Source organism: Felis catus, chromosome A1 (genome assembly GCF_018350175.1).
Source record: "Felis catus isolate Fca126 chromosome A1, F.catus_Fca126_mat1.0, whole genome shotgun sequence".
NCBI lineage: Eukaryota > Metazoa > Chordata > Mammalia > Carnivora > Felidae > Felis > Felis catus.
Window position 1 is genome coordinate 161,790,342 of NC_058368.1, and position 18,445 is coordinate 161,808,786.

Below are 18,445 nucleotides of genomic sequence, written 5' to 3' on the forward strand. Positions count from 1 at the left end.
ATCTGAACCAAAGTCAGGACTCCAAAGCTTAACTGACTGAGCCACCCAGGAGCCCCAGTAATCAACAATTTAAAGTTTACAATGCCTGTCACTGAATCAATTTTTTTTTGTTGTTGTTGAAACCAAGATTGATTGCACCGTGGGAAGATTCAGAGCTCCCTTCTTCTGTAGACACTCAGCTGAACGAGAAAACACAAACATCAAAAACAGGTAGGAAAGACTGAAGACACATTTTTTGGTAAGGAACTCCCAAATCCCAGCTTGAGTTAGGCTAGGGTCCATGAGACCTACAAGACTATGGCACACAAAGGAGCAGTTGCTAGTGAGCACAAAGGCACTCTCAGCAGACATACTATACCCTGCCTTGCCTCCTGCCAGGTCAGTGTGGAGGGAGCAGGCAAAATAGCCCATCTCCCAGTCTTTCCTGAAAGAGTTACATCTACCTACTTTGAAAGCACTGCCTAAGTTGGTTTCTAATGTAGCATATATCAAGAAATACTATTTTGTTCCTCTTTTTATCTTTAGACTTCAGGGCTTTTGTGATTTTTATTATCTTGTATGTGTTCCATAATGATTTTAATGAAATTTGGAAGATGGAGAATGAAATACCCTTAGAATTTGCCTCACAATTGAGAGATTTACTGTATGTATTTTTGATGTTTGTTTTATTGGAATCATCATTGTCCTAAATTTAGTGGCTGCAGTGCTATATTCATCCTAGTAAGAAAGGTTTCTCAACTGAATCAATAAGTCCATGCCTATTCCTTTTAGATTTCCATGGTATGTTGGAAGGATAATCTGTATGCTTTGACTGGATATTATTATACAATATTACCTTTAGATCGCCTAATACACTTACTTGATTAATTGTATTCAATTTACATTTTAATATAACATTCTTTTTATTATTTTATTTATTTTTTCATAATGATAAGTGCACTCCTTAATCCTCATCCCCTATTCCTCTCATTCCGTAATCCGCATCCCCTATGGTAACCATTGGTTTGTTCTCTGTCGTTAAGGGCCTCTCTTTCTTAGTTTCTCTCTCTCTCTCTCTCTCTCTCTCTCTCTCTCTCTCTCTCTCTCTCTTTCTCTCTTTTGCCTTTCCTTGTTTGTTTGGTTTCTTAAATTCTACATATGAGCAAGATCCTAATATATTTGTCTTTCTCTGACTGACTTATTTTGCTTAGCATTATATTCTCTAGCTCTATCCATGTTGTTGCAAATAGAAAGATTTCATTCTTTTTTATGGCTAAATACCATTCCATTGTGTATATATACCACATCTTCTTTATCCATTCATCTATCCATGGACACTTGGGCTGCTTCCATTGTTTGGCTATTGCATATAATGCTGCAATAAACACAGGGGTACATGTATCCCTTTGAATTAGTGTTTTTGTACTCTTTGGGTAAATACCCTGTAGTGGGGGTAGTTCTATTTTTAAGTTTTTGGGAAATCTCCACACCCTTTCCCACAGTGTCAGGACCAGTTTTCATCCCCACCAACAATGCATCAGGTTTCCTTTTTCTTCACATCCCTGAGCTCCTGTTGTTATGTTTTTGGTTTTAGCCACTTTCATAGGTGTGAGGTGATATTTCATTGTAGTTTTGATTTGCATTTATCTGACAACGTGTGATGTTGAGCACATTATCAGACACGTCTTTTTATGTGTCTATTGGCCATCTGTATGTCATCTTTGGAGAAATGTCTATTCATGTCGTCTGCTCATTTTTTAATTGGGCTATTTAGTTTTTAGCTGTTGAATTTTATAAGTTCTTTATATATTTTGAATACTAACTCTTCTTCAGATATATCATTTGCAAATATGTTCTCCCATTTTGTGTTTTGCCTTTTAATCTCGTTGATTGTTTCCTTCACTGTGCAGACACTTTTTCTTTTGATTAGTCTCAGTAGTGTATTTTGGCATTTTCCCTTACCTCAGGAGACAGATCTAGAAAAATGTTGCTAGGCCAATGTTGGAGAAATTACTGTGTGTGCTCTCTTCAAGGATTTTTATGGTTTCAAGTCTCACAGTTAGTTCTTTAATCCATTCTGAGTTTATTTCTGTGTATGGTGAAGCAAAGTGGCCCAGTTTCATTTTTTTGCATGTGGCTGTCCAGTTTTCCCAATACTATTTTTTTGAAAATATACTATTTTTTCACATTGTATATTTATTCCTCCTTTGTTGAAAACTAATTGTCCATGTAGCTGTGGGTCTATTTCTTGGTTTTGTGTTCTATTCCATTGATCTATGTGTCTATTTTCATAATGTACCATACTATTTTAATTATTACTACTTTGTAATATAACTTGAAACCTGTAATTATGATACCTCCAGTTTTGTTTTTCTTTTCAAGATTGCTTTCGCTACTTGATGTCTTTTGTGGTTCCACGCAAATCTTCGGATTGTTTGTTCTAGTTCTGTGAAAAATGCTGCTTGTATTTTGATAGAAATTGCATTAAATATGTAGATTGCTTTGGGTAGTTGATATGACATTCTAATTTTCATTGGATTACATGAGTCAGGTACTGTTACGTGAAAGTTTAGCTACCTATATTTAAACTTTTGTCATGATTTTTTTCAACATTATGCTGTCTTTATAAAGTTCATGGCACCTACCTGGAGTCTGATATATTGAATGACCCCAGACCTTGGTATGAAAGACATTTTTGAATCAAATTCTAGCATTTTGTTAGAGCTTTAACAACACAAATTATAACATTGTACTACAGTTCTGAGATGTACTAAAAAATAACAGGCATAAGCCTAATTGTACCAGGTGGTGCATTTCGTTTGTAATGACAAAGCTTATTACTACACAAAATGAGTTTATTGTAAAAGAATGGTAAAAATTCCTATCTAGCGCATCACCAATTTCTTTAATCACCCCCTCATAATGTGCCTTCAACAGCAATACCTGGTGCTGACAAGCTATAAAGAGTTAAATATTGAATTAATACTGTGCATTTATTATTAAAGGAAGTATTTAAATAAAGCAAAAGGAACTTTATATCTAATAATCTTCAGTTATGTGAATGAAAAATGAAGAAGACCATATTCTCTCTTAGGGAAGTTTATAGTAATTGCTGAGTTTCTCTAATAATAAAAATTGGATTCAACAAAGTATAAACACAAATAATCATATGTTTAAGAGGCTCAACATTTTCGTGTGTTAATTACCTTCAAAGATATATTCTGCCTCAAAGCCTCCTTACATGCTGAGGAACATATTGAGGAAATATAAACATGTCGTGTAAAATATGTTGTCATATATTCTGCAGTAAGTGGGTTTAAGGAAAGCCTGCCCAAGGCTTAAGATAAAATGAAAGAGTTTAAAGTGTTATCTGTCTATATCAAAAGCAGTAGTTCATTGGTTAAGTGAATTATGGTACCCTAGTGAAATACACAAAATAAAATGCATGTGTATAATAAAATAATGTGTAACCAATAGTTAAGTATTTTATAAGAATATTTGAAGTTAGTAAAATGTTCATAATACATTAAATAAAATTCAGTTGTTATAGAATAATGAGGACTTTATGATAAAAATAGTGTAGATGAATGTAATATGTAAATGAGAATATGTAGAAAATGAGATAAAGAGAGAGAGAGAGAGAGAGAGAGAGAGAGAGAGACTGACTACTTAGCACCTTGAAAGAATTATAACTGAATGGTAACATCTGGGTAGTGGGATTATGTATTCTTATTTTTCTTTTTATGCTTCTAAAATATTTTAAATTTTCATTATGAGTATATATGAGTATTTAAATAAGACAATAATACCTGCAAATTTTTTTCATTAATGATTTTTTTGAAGACAAATGTATTTGTTAATTATTTAATACAGGCCATAATAATAGTTGCTTATTTCAACAGAAAAAAGCTTTGGCTTTTTTTCTAAAATCAGGCAAAAATATTAACCAATCATTATCTCCTAGGTCTAATAATAAGATGATACTATATATTATAATTATTATAACTCCTAGACCCATCTGCTCCATTTTATACCCATTCTTCTATTTACCTACAAGAAATGAATCCTGTAATTTCTTTATTTCTCATCTCATATGTTAATCCCAAAAATGAGCATGAAGTTTGTGGTGGATGCTGGATGTGCCCCCATGAGACCTTCATTCCATTAGAAACTAGGAATGTTGCATGATAATGATTGGCAGATGAGTGCTTCTCCCAGAAATGCTTTGTTTGAAGGGATTTGAGCCCCCCAAGTCTCCATGGTCCCTTCCCAGGAGTGATCAGCTTCTAACAATGGCTAATGTGAAACAACAGAGGGCTAGCTGCTGTGCCTTGATTTAGGGGTTCTCTGAAAGTCCATCCCCATCTCAGATCAACTGTGGAGTTGTCTGATGCTACTGTTCCTACTGTATCCAATTCTTCCTTTTTGTCTTCCTAATCCTGCTTCATGTAGCCCTCATAGAGAATAGTTCCTGAGAATATGGCCCAATGCACTTCCTACATGCACATCATTGTCCTTGGGCTTATTTTTCAGGGAACACATCAAATTGATTATACAAAATTGCTTCCAGTGAATATTTCCTGGAATTACACAGGAAGTATTAAGGACCTATATATGAAGGGGAGCCTATTCAGCGTATTTTTGTTCAAATTCCAATTGAGAGAAATGTCTTTTCTCTTACCCTCATAGTTAACATGGCAAAGGACCCTGAAGTAAGTAGGGCATTTCAGGAATGAGAGACCTGTGGTCTAAGCAAGCAGACAGACAGACACTATTTCTGTGGAAAATAGGTAAAGCTGCCAGTCAGTATATTGCAGAACATCTCATAGGGAAGCAAAGTCTCTGTGGAAATACACTGATGTGGATTCTACTTAAAGTGAACTTTTTTTTTATTTCAAAGGCTAAGTATTTAGTGGTAATGACTCATAAAATCATTATCAGAAGGAAAAGGATCAGCAGAGTTGGGATAATTTAATTGAAATCAATTAAAGAAACACTAAATTTGTACAATATTTTTCTAGCACTGTTCTGATGCTCGAAACAGAGTAGCAAAACATGTGGATTAAAAATAAATAAATAAATAAATAAATAAATAAATAAATAAATAAATAAATAAGAAAAAAATCTACTTCATTACTGATGATAAGTGTTAAGGATAAAGATAAAGTCAAGGAAAGTAATAGGTAAAGCTGGCTGGAGTTTGAGATAAATAGGAGGAAGAAAGAAGGAGTAGGAATCTGAGCTAAGACCTGAATGAGTGGATGGAATGAGCCATTATGTTATCTAGGGCAAGAAAATGAAAGATGAGTTTTAGAAAAGATTATAATAGAGATTTTATGGGGAGTAACATGGGTTAACATTTCTTCCCTTCTTAATGAGATGAAATGCAGGGCTCCTTACCTATTACTCACTCCTTAATGTTCAAACCCCTCACAGCCTCAGCCAGTCTTGTCTGATATCCGCACAGTTCTTGAAGCCTGCTAGCTAAATTTAAATATTATTCAGGCTTTGAAAAGAAGGAAATCCTGGCATTTCTGATAGTGTGGATGAACTTAGGGGACATTATGCTAAGTGAAATAAACCAGACACAAAAAGTCAAATATTACATGATATCACTTACATGTGGGCTCTAAAAAAACTTGAACTTAGAGAAACAGAGAGTAGAAAGTTAGTTGCCAGAGGATAGGGGGTGGGAGACATGAGGAGATGTTGGTTATAAGGTACAAACTTACTTATAAAATGGGTAAATTCTAGAGATCTAGTGTACACTGTGGAAGGTATAACTAATTATCTATTGTGTACATGTAACTTGCTAAAGGTTAGATCTTCAGAGTTCTCAGCGCATGCATGCGCACGCACACACACACGCACACACACACACACACAATTTCTAGGATTTTAGGTTTTTGAGTAAAGCTTTTTTGTTCACAGCACTCTGTTTTAAGAAATTCCTCTAGTCAAAATTCTATAATTTCCTGTGGTATTTCTGCAACATACTTGTCTATTAACATTCAAAATTCAGGTATCCTAAATGGATAAAGCCAGATAAGCACTACACTTTATATATGTCATCTTAATTCTGGTCGTTTCTGCCTGAGTTTCTTACATCTTTACAAGTTGCTTTCCTTCCTAATGCATCCTTCACTATCGTATTCCCTCTTTCATCTGTTTCTTAGGGTGATTTTTGCATCCTTAGTGAATGCCATCCTTGACACTTTCTTTCATAAGACTCGGGTTGGCTCGTGGCCCAGGAGACAGCAAGTTACACTGGGTTTTCTAATATACTTCAAAAGCTCTGAATTGCATTCTGACATCAAAGAGCCATAGAATGATAGAATGACAGCCCTAGATCGTACTTTGAGAAATCATCCGGTTTAATCCCTCTCTTTCTAAAAGGTTGATAATTGCAGTCCAGGTAGTAGCTATTGTATTCATTTTTTTCCCCTTTCCTTTCACTCAAGCCAACATGGATGACATTTCACCCATCTCACGAGTTACCCTATTCCAATATTTAAATTCTCATGAAGAACTATTTATTTTTCTCCGTCTTTTAGGAAATATGTATTTCCTTAGTATTTTCTCTTTCTCAAGCATTTTGAGAACATGAGAAACAACTTTTTAGTACCACTGTCATATAATGGTACTAATTTTCTATTATAAGATGGTCATTATTGTATTTTTTTTAGATTTTTTTAACGTTTACTTATTTTTGAGACAGAGAGAGACAAATCATGAACGGGGGAGGGTCAGAGAGAGGGAGACACAGAATCTGAAACAGGCTCCAGGCTCTGAGCTGTCAGCACAGAGCCCGACGCGGGGCTCGAACTCACGGACCGCGAGATCGTGACCTGAGCTGAAGTCGGCCGCTTAACCTACTGAGCCACCCAGGTGCCCCGGTCATTATTGTATTGAGATGTCTTCACTGGTAGAACAGGTACAAAGTTCATGGTCTATGGACACAAATTGCCAAAGTAACATTTTAGATTTCATAAATATGCTTAGATACTGGGTCCCAATTTCTGCTTTTATTAGAAAATTAGTACCAACTTCAGGTAAAAGCAGTTTTCTCTGTCTCTGTTGTCCTCTTTCTCCCCTCTCTCTATTCCAGTGGTTAGGTAATCAGTCAATTAAGAGTTTTCCCTTGTCTTCCATTATTCTCCGCCTCTCTCTTCTGGGTTTGGAAGGCAAGTAAAGGTGGGCAGGAACTTACATTCCAACTGTTGAATTGCCCTCATGTTTGCTCTCTGTTTGCCAGGTTAGTGCCATTACCTTTATTCAATAGAGAGGCCTTTTTATACCTACATTTCTACTCTCAGCTTCAAGTCTTGGGGATGCAGAATACTTGGAGGTATTCTTTCAGGCCATTTCAGATTCAAAAGAAAATGGTGGTGGCCATGTGCAGAGAATGAGGGTTTCTTTTGTTTCTTCATTTTTGCTTTATTTGCTTTTGTCTTAGTTTTGTTTCCTCAGGTTTCACATGGCATATAAGATATTGCTTTTCTTTACCCTGGAATCTGTAAAAAGTGTATGGGTATATCTCCCTACACCTACTTCCTCAAGAGCCCTGAAGGATAGGGAAAAATGCAAGTTCACTTCTTGTATGAACATACACTTTGATTTTCAATTTTTTACTATGTATCATGCTATTTTCTATTTTGGAGTTGGAAAAATGACCTTTGATCCTTCAGGCTATAATTTATAGTAAAAACCTTTATGTGCTGAGTTATCCAGATCTGAGAGGGATGTGAGTGCTGCCTAAGTTTCTGCTCTTGTAGACTCCATGTGGCTCTGCAGTCTGGTCCTGAGAACTCTAAGCCATCCTGAATGTCTACTGTGGAACTTCTCCCCCAGTCCGGCTCTCCCCTCAAAGTACTGTTTCTTCCAATTTTCCCAAAGTCAGCAAACTTACAACCTCAAATAACTCTTTTAGAATGAGTATTCCTTCACTATTAAGATGTTTTGTTCTATTACCTACTCAGACTTTCAGATAATTTATCTTTATATATAGGGTTTTTGTTTTGTTTTGTTTTATAGTCAGGTTATGCTTTGCAATATAACCCTTTTGAAGCTTAGATGACTTCCCTTTACATGCCATAGTGTACATCTCATAATGAATTACAGTAACACAAACTCAGGGGTGCAAAAATTTAATTGTATTTATTTCTATATAACAGAAATAATACCTATGTATCTATCAAATCTTTATTTTCCCCATAAAGAAGAAACTTAACCTAGTAATTTCCAAACAAAGCTATCATTTTGGGAATTAAAGCCAATCTTGGAAACTTAAGTTAAAAAATTTCCCTCTGTTTTATTATACAAAATCCTAACTTTGTCTTATATCCCTTTATTTTCCAGCTTTGAATACATTTATTTACCATTAGTGATAGGGACTTTATGTATACTATATTAAGTATATGCTGTATAACATGTACTATCTCTCTCTCTCTCTCTGTCTCTCCCAATCTCTCTTCCCTGAGTACGTATGCATGAAAGTGTATGAGTTAGAATCCTGAAGCTACAGTCATTCTGGTTGAGTCTAGAGTGGTGTTGGTGTCAACACAGTGCAGTCTTATTGTCCAAAGTAACTTTCAAAAACTTACATTCTTAATTCATATTTCTCAAAAAAAGAGAAGAAAGATCAATGCTTAGTGTATATATCCACCATTGCTCTCATTCCAAAGCTTCTCTTGTTCCTTCCTCTTTATTCTTCCTTACCTCTCAAAAGAAAAACTCCAGCAAACCCAGCACTAACGTTCAGGGCTCACACTGAGGCAGTCAGTTTCTGTAGTCTGTGAGCTTAGTATAACATCATGTTGTACACATTTCAGCCTATATTTATAATATATTGAAACCCAGACAAGTGTTAATGAAGAAAGTCCAACCCATGAAATGCATTTTCCCTTCTTACAAAGTGAGGATAAGACTATTGCAATCTAAGTAAACCTGTAATTTTGAAATAAAATAGCATACTTTTTGTAAACAGATTATTAATTGATGACCATAGCTGATCATTTGTTTCAGATTTTTTTTTCTTCCAAAACAGTTCTGAATTATTTATATTATTTTCCTATATGTGAGGCCTTATGGTGGTATATCATCTCCCCAATGACTCTGATGTTTTCAATTTTAGTGAAAGGTTTGCATACCACTTTTATCCAGCAAATAAATCACTGAAAGAGAAAGGTGATATAACCATTTCCGCATAGCAAATACAAAATAATTTATCTTAGCTCATTTTAGTTATGCTCTTCTGTTATTGGTGTCAGCAGCTTGTGTCTGTTGCAGCAAGATTTTCTCTGATTTTTATCAGTGGGTTTTCTTATGAGCATTGCACAAAAAAGTGTGTTTGTGTGTGTATGTGTCTGTGTCTCTCTTCCATTGGTATTGATAGCCACTAGTGTTTTCCTTATTTATCAGCCCCTCACTTATAGAACTATTCTTAATTCCTCAGTATTGCTTCAAATATTTTTCCAGACTAGGCATTTTGCCTATTTATTTTCATTTTTATTACTTGTACACCATCCAGTTTCCCAGAATGTATTGAGAGAGTATCTTTATATATCCTTAATTATCCTTATAATTTAGTTTAATATTAATTTTTATTAAAAATATTGCTGGGTACATGTTGATGCTCTAAGTCTACCTTAAAAATAGTTTCAATTATCCTTTCAGTTTTTAGCTTTTTAAAAAAGTTCCCAATCTAAGACAATTTTGCTGCATCAAATGCATTGTGACTCTTTTTTTTTAAATTTTTTTTTCAACGTTTATTTATTTTTGGGACAGAGAGAGACAGAGCATGAATGGGGGAGGGGCAGAGAGAGAGGGAGACACAGAATCGGAAACAGGCTCCAGGCTCTGAGCCATCAGCCCAGAGCCCGACGCAGGGCTCGAACTCACGGACCGCGAGATCGTGACCTGGCTGAAGTCGGACGCTTAACCGACTGCGCCACCCAGGCGCCCCTGCACTGTGACTCTTTACATCCTCGCCTAGCGACTCTGCTAGGTCTGCCTGACCTGTGGTCAGATTCTCATCCCTCACGTGTCTGAGCCAATGACATGCTAATACTAAGCCCATTGTACTTACCTGTTTATGATCCATTTGGGCAAGGAGGTAAAAGAATGTACCCTGGGAGATATTTCCCTTGCTGTCACTGTGCAACAGCAGCCCTATCTGCTCCCATCATGGCAACTACCCCTGCTGAGACAGTGACTCCTCTTCTTGCCTGCTGATTTCTTTGCACAGGATTCCAAAGTGACCTCGTAGGAATCATAGCTTATGGGAATCTTGCTATAAATCTGCAGAAAACATTCTCTCTTTAGAAAATAACAGCTTCTATTTCCATAAAGACCAAAAATTCAGGGACAGGAAGCACAAAGTAAATCACTGGGGTGATGCTAAGCAGGTGTGGAGGCAGGATTCTGGTCCCCATGATTCATTCCCTAGTGTGATGCCTGTGATTATGTTCCTAGGCAAAAAGGGAGTGAAAGTTGCAGATGGAGTTAAGATTGTTGATATGCTAACCTTAAAATATAGAGATTATCCTAGATAATTATGGTGGGTTTTACATGGTTATAAGGCCCTTGAAAGCATAAGAGGAAAGTAGAAGAGTCAAAGAGGTGGGATGGTAGAAAAGGTGAGAGAGATTTGAAGCACGAGAGACTCAACGCACTGTAGCTGGTTTTGGAGATGGAAGAAGGGGACTGCCCGCTAAGAAACACCTGTGGCATCTAAAACCTGGGAATAACTCTCAGCTCACAGCCAGCAGGGGAAAGGACTTCAGTCCTACAGTGGCAAGGGACTAAAATCTTCCAGCAAGATAAATAAACAAGGAAATGGATTATCCCCTAGGTCTTCCAGAAAGGAATACAGCCCTTTTGATACTTTGATTTTAGCCTAGTGAGAACTTCACCATATGTCTGACCTACATAGCTCTAAGATGATAAATTTGTGGTATTTCTTAAGTGTCCCATGGCGTCTTTAAAAAGGAAAATTATCATTGTATACCTTTTTTTTCCCCAAACGTGATATCAAAGCATTCTCTATAAGGGGATAAGCCAAGTACAGAGCATCCTTCAATGTTTAAACGCTCATTGAGAATTTAAAAATCCACAACCTTAAGCTAAATACAAAGTTCTTTATAATTATAATTCTAACACAGCCAACAAAGAAAAACTTTAAACTCAAATGAAAACAAAACACAAAAACTAAAACTTTCATGTTCAATTGTTATTTTCATGTCACGATTTTTATAAAAGGAAACATTATATAACTGTTTAAAAGGCCATGCAGAATAAAATGTATATTGCTTTAGGAAGAAGTAACAGCCAACTGGTGTGACAAATATGTGGAGCGTTCACCTTTTGGTTTGAATTATTATGTATCTGAAGGCTAATATACTTAGAAATTAATGGTCATTTTGTTTTGATGGTAGTTTTTATTTTTTTTTTATTTCTGTGTTGTTTGGATATTTTGCAGCCATTATTATTTTGTTACAAAATGAAACTCAGAGTTCTATTATCTGCACACAAAAAGTGACAGAGTCATGCACACTACTTAGGGTAGGCTCTGTAGGGTGTATATTGCCTTGTTGAGTCACTTTGGCGAATCTTGCTATGACAAGCATATCTGATGGGTTTTAGAAGCACAAAATAATATTCTCTCCCATACCACACAGGAGGAATCTTGCTAATATATTTAAAATATATCTTTAGTTAAGAATATACTTGAAAAATATGTTAGTTTGCTTTGCAATGTTATTTACTTCAAATTATGCTACAACATTTTCTGATTTTTTAATCAAAGTTTTGTTTTTAAGCATATACTAATAGCATCACTGCATACAGACATACTGTATTTTATTATTAATTGTCTTTATGATAGCTCAGTTTTCTTCAACTTTTGCCACCACAAACAAGTAACATATTCGGGAAACCATTGGGGATTATATCTTGAACTAAGCCTTGATATACCCACTTAATTTCATAAAAAGAAAACCCAGAAATCTCTCTAAAAGAGTTGCACAGATTTATGCTCTTACTGTCAGTAAATGTTTCCATTTCTCTATATTCCACTAGCACTTTTTATTATTCAATAATTTCAGGAAAGCGTACTTGTCATTTGATAATTTCTTCATAAACTTGTTACTTTTACTTACATTGTCTTTGGTTAATGAGAAATTTTTCATTTGTTATATAATAATACTTTTGCTTTTATAGTTAATGCTTTAGGGGAATTTTTAAGATATGAGAAATATGAAAAAAAAGTCCTAACAAGCTTTGAGCAACAGGCATATCATTACATATTTAGTTATCATTTGACCTGAATCTCATGATCAACGCAATCTTACTATATGATAATTTTGAAGGATTATCCTCTCGGATACAGAATATCTGTTTGATTTGTTTAAATATAAGTCATATAGTTTCCCTACATACATTTCAATAAATGTCATCATATTCAAAGGAAATAAAGATATTTCCAAAAATCATATTGTTTTGAGTAGTTGCTAAATCATACATTTGTCTAGGACAATGGTAAACAAGATGGGATTTTGGAATAACAGATAAAAATAGATAAACCAGAACATATGCTCATGCTACCTTGAATAACATTCTGACTGCATATGTGATTGCTTTTCTGTGCTGTGTGTTTGTTTCCAAGCACTGTCTATGAAGTGTGGAGAGTCAGTGGAAGAGGTTAGCTAAAGGCATTCCAATTAGATCTCATCTGTCTGAGGGCTGGTGTATGCTGGGCTCAACAGTGTCTGAGGCAGTATTGCTTGATAAGCATCTCATGATTCAGAAGGATGTGAACTTATAGATTATTCATTACTGAGAAGGGATATCCAGCCTTCTCTTACTTATCTAAGCTTTTTGTAGCATTATTTCTCAGGTTATTACCAGTACAGATGATATAAATCAGTAGATAATTCTTCTTGGCCTTTCCTAACCAACACAGCAGTTTTTGAATTCCAGTGACAGAGATAAATAGGGAGGTAGAAAGGTAGGCTTCAGAGTTGTTGTGAATTGTGAATGTACCTACTTTGCCCTTCCCAGTTTGGACTTGCTATTTTGTACCAGTGCAAAATGCTTGCTGCTACAAAAAAAAAAAAAAGACTGAGAAACTCATTAACGAAAGATAGTTCAGGGATTCTGGGTACATAGAAGCAATTGGCTGAGCAGCAAACTGTCTTAGGGAAAACATATACAAATAATCATTATTTATGGTCCAAGAATAGTGTTTTTTTTTCAATTTCTATCATTTGGCAATTAGTTATAATTTGTAAAACATCTAAATATATCAATTCCAGGTAATACTTTTCTGTTTTTTTTTGTTTTTACCAAAAAATTAAATGAATAAATAAGCACACAAATTCTATAAAGAAACAAATATGTCTTGCACAGTTATTGACTTATAATTCAGCAGACTCTTTTAGGTCACTGAGTTACTTTTAATAAATAGCACCATTACATGACTAAATGGTCTTCAAGACTTGACATAAATCCTCTAAAGAATAGTTCACATTAATGTCACTATTAAATTTATCCTTTCTTATTTTATCTGTCTCTCTCTCTGTCTCTCTGTCTCTCTCTCTTTCTATCTCCTAGCTGGCTAGAGGAACAAATCACATAAAAGCATTTAACACACCCCAGAAATTGTATGATATTATAGGAATAAACATTATTTAAAAATCACTCTTAGAATTTTAATAAAAGCAAACTGTATTCTACCAATAAAAACACAGCTTCAAATTTTGTTAATAGTTTAGTTCAGTTGGCCCTGGAGAATAAGTTCTACAATTTCACAGTGAGGTTAGAAGTACTTAAATGATAAAAATAAAAGTGCTTAAATGTTTTTTGCATTCACACAATTTCTGACTTACTTTCATCTTTATATATAATTAATAAGCCATTTTAAAACCTTTTGGGAAGAAGGCAGTATGGCTAAATGCATAAGCAAGAAGATACTTAATATTTTTATGAAATTGCAATCAATTTTACCATTCTATTTACATTTAAAAGATATTTATAGTCATTCTCCATGTTCCTAAACAAACTGTGATAACTTGACAATTAAGTTCAGTTAGTCTAAATTGTCAACTAATTAAAACTTTTGAATATGTTTTATACAAAATGGTGTTTTAAACTATTAGGATAAGTAATCAAATTCTATAATTTTCTAAATCTGCATTTCATGCTATAAAGAAACAGCCTTGTGAGAGTATATATGTGTGTGTGTACACACACACACACACACACACACACACACACACATATACACAAAATGTCAAACGGAAGGAATGTTCAAAGATCTATTCTTATTGCACTGATGTTTAATACAATTTTATATTTTAATATGCTCAGTTTAAATACAATTACTACAAACCTTAATGCTGGTTGGATCATTGTATGTAGCTTTTATTGATTTTTATATGTTAATTAAAAATTAGATAAATATTAATATTTTAATTTTATTACCCAAATTTATTCTTCAATTTTGTTTACAATTTAATTGTACTTTTACTCACAAATTTATGTCATAGGATGGCTTCTACATCGAAGTTTCACCCTATACCTTTATTAAGAAAAGAAAACATTTTGTATTGATTTATTTTTCTGCAATACTCTTTTCAAAGAAAGTAGATTAGTATTATATTCTTTAATTTACAAATTTCCTACACTCCACTCCCAAATACCACCACCAAGAGCACTGCCAAGAAATCATTTCAGTGAAACTATTCTACAAAGGTAGTAAACAGCTGTACCAATGCCCTGTGTGTAGGGTGTTATCATTCAGTATAGTCCTTTTATAGATCAGGGCAATGGCATAAAAAAATATTAGTGATTGTGTAAAGAACACACACAAAAAATAGTATTTAAACCAAGAGTCTTGATGTACTTGTCAGTATTTTTCATGTAAACATGTTTGGGGGAAAGAGAGATAATATTTTAAAGAATATTGTGAACTTAAGAGCACCTGGGTGGCTTAGTCAGTTAAGTGTCCAACTCCTGATTTTGGCTCAGGTCATGATCTCACAGTCCATGAAGTCAAGCTCCTCATCAGGCTCTGTGCTCACACTGTGAAGCCTGCTTGCAATTTTTTTTCTCTCCTTCTCTCTGTGCCCCTCTCCCGCTTGTTCTCTCCCTCTCTCTCTCAAAATTAATTAATTAATTAATTAATTACTTAATTTAAAAAAACAAAAAGAGCTTATCAATCAAGCATCCCATTCAAATATATCATCTCATTGAATGTGGAATGTGCTTCTGAGACTTTAGGCCCAACATTGAATGAGGCCTCTGCTTCTTATGTGATTATTGTCTACTTTTTATGAATTTGTAACTTATCTGTTTATAGAAAGTAGAAATAATAAATAAAGGCTATTGAAAATGAAAATTTAAAACCATATCCACCATACCCATCCTATCATTGGTTGATCTAAAATTAAAAGTAAGGGGCGCCTGGGTGGCGCAGTCGGTTAAGCGTCCGACTTCAGCCAGGTCATGATCTCGCGGTCCGGGAGTTCGAGCCCCGCGTCGGGCTCTGGGCTGATGGCTCAGAGCCTGGAGCCTGTTTCCGATTCTGTGTCTCCCTCTCTCTCTGCCCCTCCCCCGTTCATGCTCTGTCTCTCTCTGTCCCAAAAATAAATAAACGTTGAAAAAAAAATTGTTAAAATTAAAAGTAAATATTAAGTTGTTAAAATAAAAGAAAATAATCTCAGTTCAAAAGAACTTATTCAATATACACAATATACACATAGATAAGAATCTTTCATATGAAAATAATCATTTTCATAGATTTTGGACACTAACTCTTTATCTGATATGTCATTTGCAAATATCTTCTCCCATTCTGTCGGTTGCCTTTTAGTTTTGCCTCTTGTTTCCTTTGCTGTGCAGAAGCTTTTTATTTTGATGAGGTCCCTGTAGTTCATTTTTGCTTTTGTTTCCCTTGCCTCCGGAGACGTGTTGAGTAAGATGTTGCTGCGGCCAAGGTTAAAGAGGTTTTGCCTGCTTTCTCTTCAAGGATTTTGATGGCTTCCTGTCTTACATTTAGTTCTTTAATCCATTTTGAGTTTATTTTTGCGTATGGTGTATAAAGTAGTCCAAGTTCACTCTTCTGCATGTCACTGTCCAGTTTTCCCAGCACCACTTGCTGAAGATACTGTCTTTATTCCATTGGATATTCTTTCCTGCTTTGTCAAAGATTAGTTGGCCATATGTCTGTGGGTCTGTTTCTGGGTTCTCTGTTCTGTTCCATTGATCTGAGTGTTCTTGTGCCAGTATCATATTATCTTGATGATTACAGCTTTGTAGTATAGCTTGAAGTCTGGGATTGTGATGCCTCCTGCATGGTTTTCTCTTTCAAGATTGTTTTGCCTATTCAGGGTCTTTTCTGGTTCTGTACAAATTTTAGAACTTATCAAACTCAGCACCCAAAAAAACCAAATAATCCAGTGAAAAAGTGGGTAAAAGATAGGAATAGACACTTCTCCAAGGAAGACATCCAGTTGGCCAACCTACACATGAAAAAATGTTCAACATCACTCATCACCAGAGAAATACAAATCAAAACCACAATGAGATATCACCTCATACCTGTCAGAATGGCTAACATTAACAACTCAGGCAACAACAGATGTTGGCAAGGATGCGGGGAAAGAGGGTCTTTTTTTGCATTGTTGGTGGGAATGCATGCTGGTGCAGCCACTCTGGAAAACAGTATGGAGGTTCCTCAAAACACTAAAAATAGAACTACCCTACATCCCAGCAATTGCACTAATAGGTATTTATCCACGGGATACAGGTGTGCTGTTTCGAAGGGACACATGCACCCCCTTGTTTATAGCAGCACTATCAACAATAGCCAAAGTATGGAAAGAACCCAAATGTCTATCGATGGATGAATGGATAAAGAAGATGTGGTGTATATATTGTATATATATATATATATATATATATATATATATGTATACATATATAAATATATATATATATATACGTATATATATATGTATATATATATATACACACACACACACACACACACACACACACACACAATGGAGTATTACTCAGCAATCAAAAAGAATGAAATCTTGCCATTTGCAACTATGTGGATGGAACTGGAGGGTATTATGCTAAGTGAAATTAGTCAGAGAGACAAAAGTCATGACTTCACTCATATGAGGACTTTAAGAGACAAAACAGATGAACTTAAGGGAAGGAAAACAAAAATAATATAAACACGGGGGGGGGGGTGCCTGGGTGCGCAGTCGGTTAAGCGTCCGACTTCAGCCAGGTCACGATCTCGCGGTCCATGAGTTCGAGCCCCGCGTCAGGCTCTGGGCTGATGGCTCAGAGCCTGGAGCCTGTTTCCGATTCTGTGTCTCCCTCTCTCTCTGCCCCTCCCCCGTTCATGCTCTGTCTCTCTCTGTCCCCCCAAAAATAAATAAACGTTGAAAAAAAATTTAAAAAAATAAAATAAAAAAAATAAACACAGGGAGGGGGACAAAACAGAAGAGACTCATAAATATGTAGAACAAACTGAGGGTTACTGGAGGGTTGTGGGAGGGGGGATGGGCTAAATGGGTAAGGGGCATTAAGGAATCTCCTCGTGAAATCATTGTTACACTATATGCTAACTAATTTGGATGTAAATGTTAAAAATAAAAAAAAGAAAATTAAAAAAAAAGAAAATCATTTTTAGTTTTTGTATTCTTAAGTCATTGGTATTTAATTACTCATGACTGGCTCACTTATAAGACAATGTAGCACATAGCACATATGCATTGCTGTTTATTACAATGTCCTGTGCAAGTACTTTTTATTTGGGTAGGCATTCACTCCACCAAACTTGCAAAGAAAATGTTGGTCTTCATAGGATTTTTTTTTCCAAAGAATTAAAAAAATATTAATGCATACAGAGATTAGTGTCAATATAAAAGGCAAACCTATAGTACTCTTCTATGTCTAAGGAGACAGAACTTTCACTGCAGAAAAAGTAAAAAAACCTGGGGCGCCTGGGTGGCTCAGTCAGTTAAGCATCTGACTTCGGCTCAGTTCACGATCTCACAGTTCTGTGAGTTCGAGCCCCGCGTCGGGCTCTGTGCTGACAGCTCAGAGCCTGGAGCCTGCTTCATATTCTGTGTCTCCCTCTCTCTCTGCCCCTTCCCTGCTTATGCTGTGTCTCTCTCTGTCTCAAAAATAAATAAACATTAAAAAAGTAAAAAAAAACTTTAGTTTATAATACAAATATGATTAATCTATTGGATAACTAAATGTAGGAAGCTTATTTGGGGTTAACAGATATTAACTCCAAGAGACCATTTAACAACTAAGCATAAATACAAATGTAATTCATGATAGCTAGGGTTGGCTGACCTTGGTGGACACATTAAACATTGTAAATTTCAAAGCCACAAGAGAGATTCTAGAAGATTCAATTCATTGTCATTCCCTTCTC

The 18,445-nt window shown here is 35.3% G+C and overlaps 1 long non-coding RNA gene across 4 annotated transcripts in view; it reads left to right on the forward strand.

Moving 5' to 3' along the window:
* Positions 1 to 18,445, forward strand: part of LOC109502934 — a 250,792-nt gene that overhangs the window by 35,089 nt on the left and 197,258 nt on the right. For all 4 annotated transcript variants that reach the window (XR_006583427.1, XR_002744512.2, XR_006583426.1 and 1 more), the window contains one exon: positions 128 to 210. This is a non-coding gene — a long non-coding RNA (uncharacterized LOC109502934). The remainder of the gene's footprint in view (positions 1 to 127; positions 211 to 18,445) is intronic.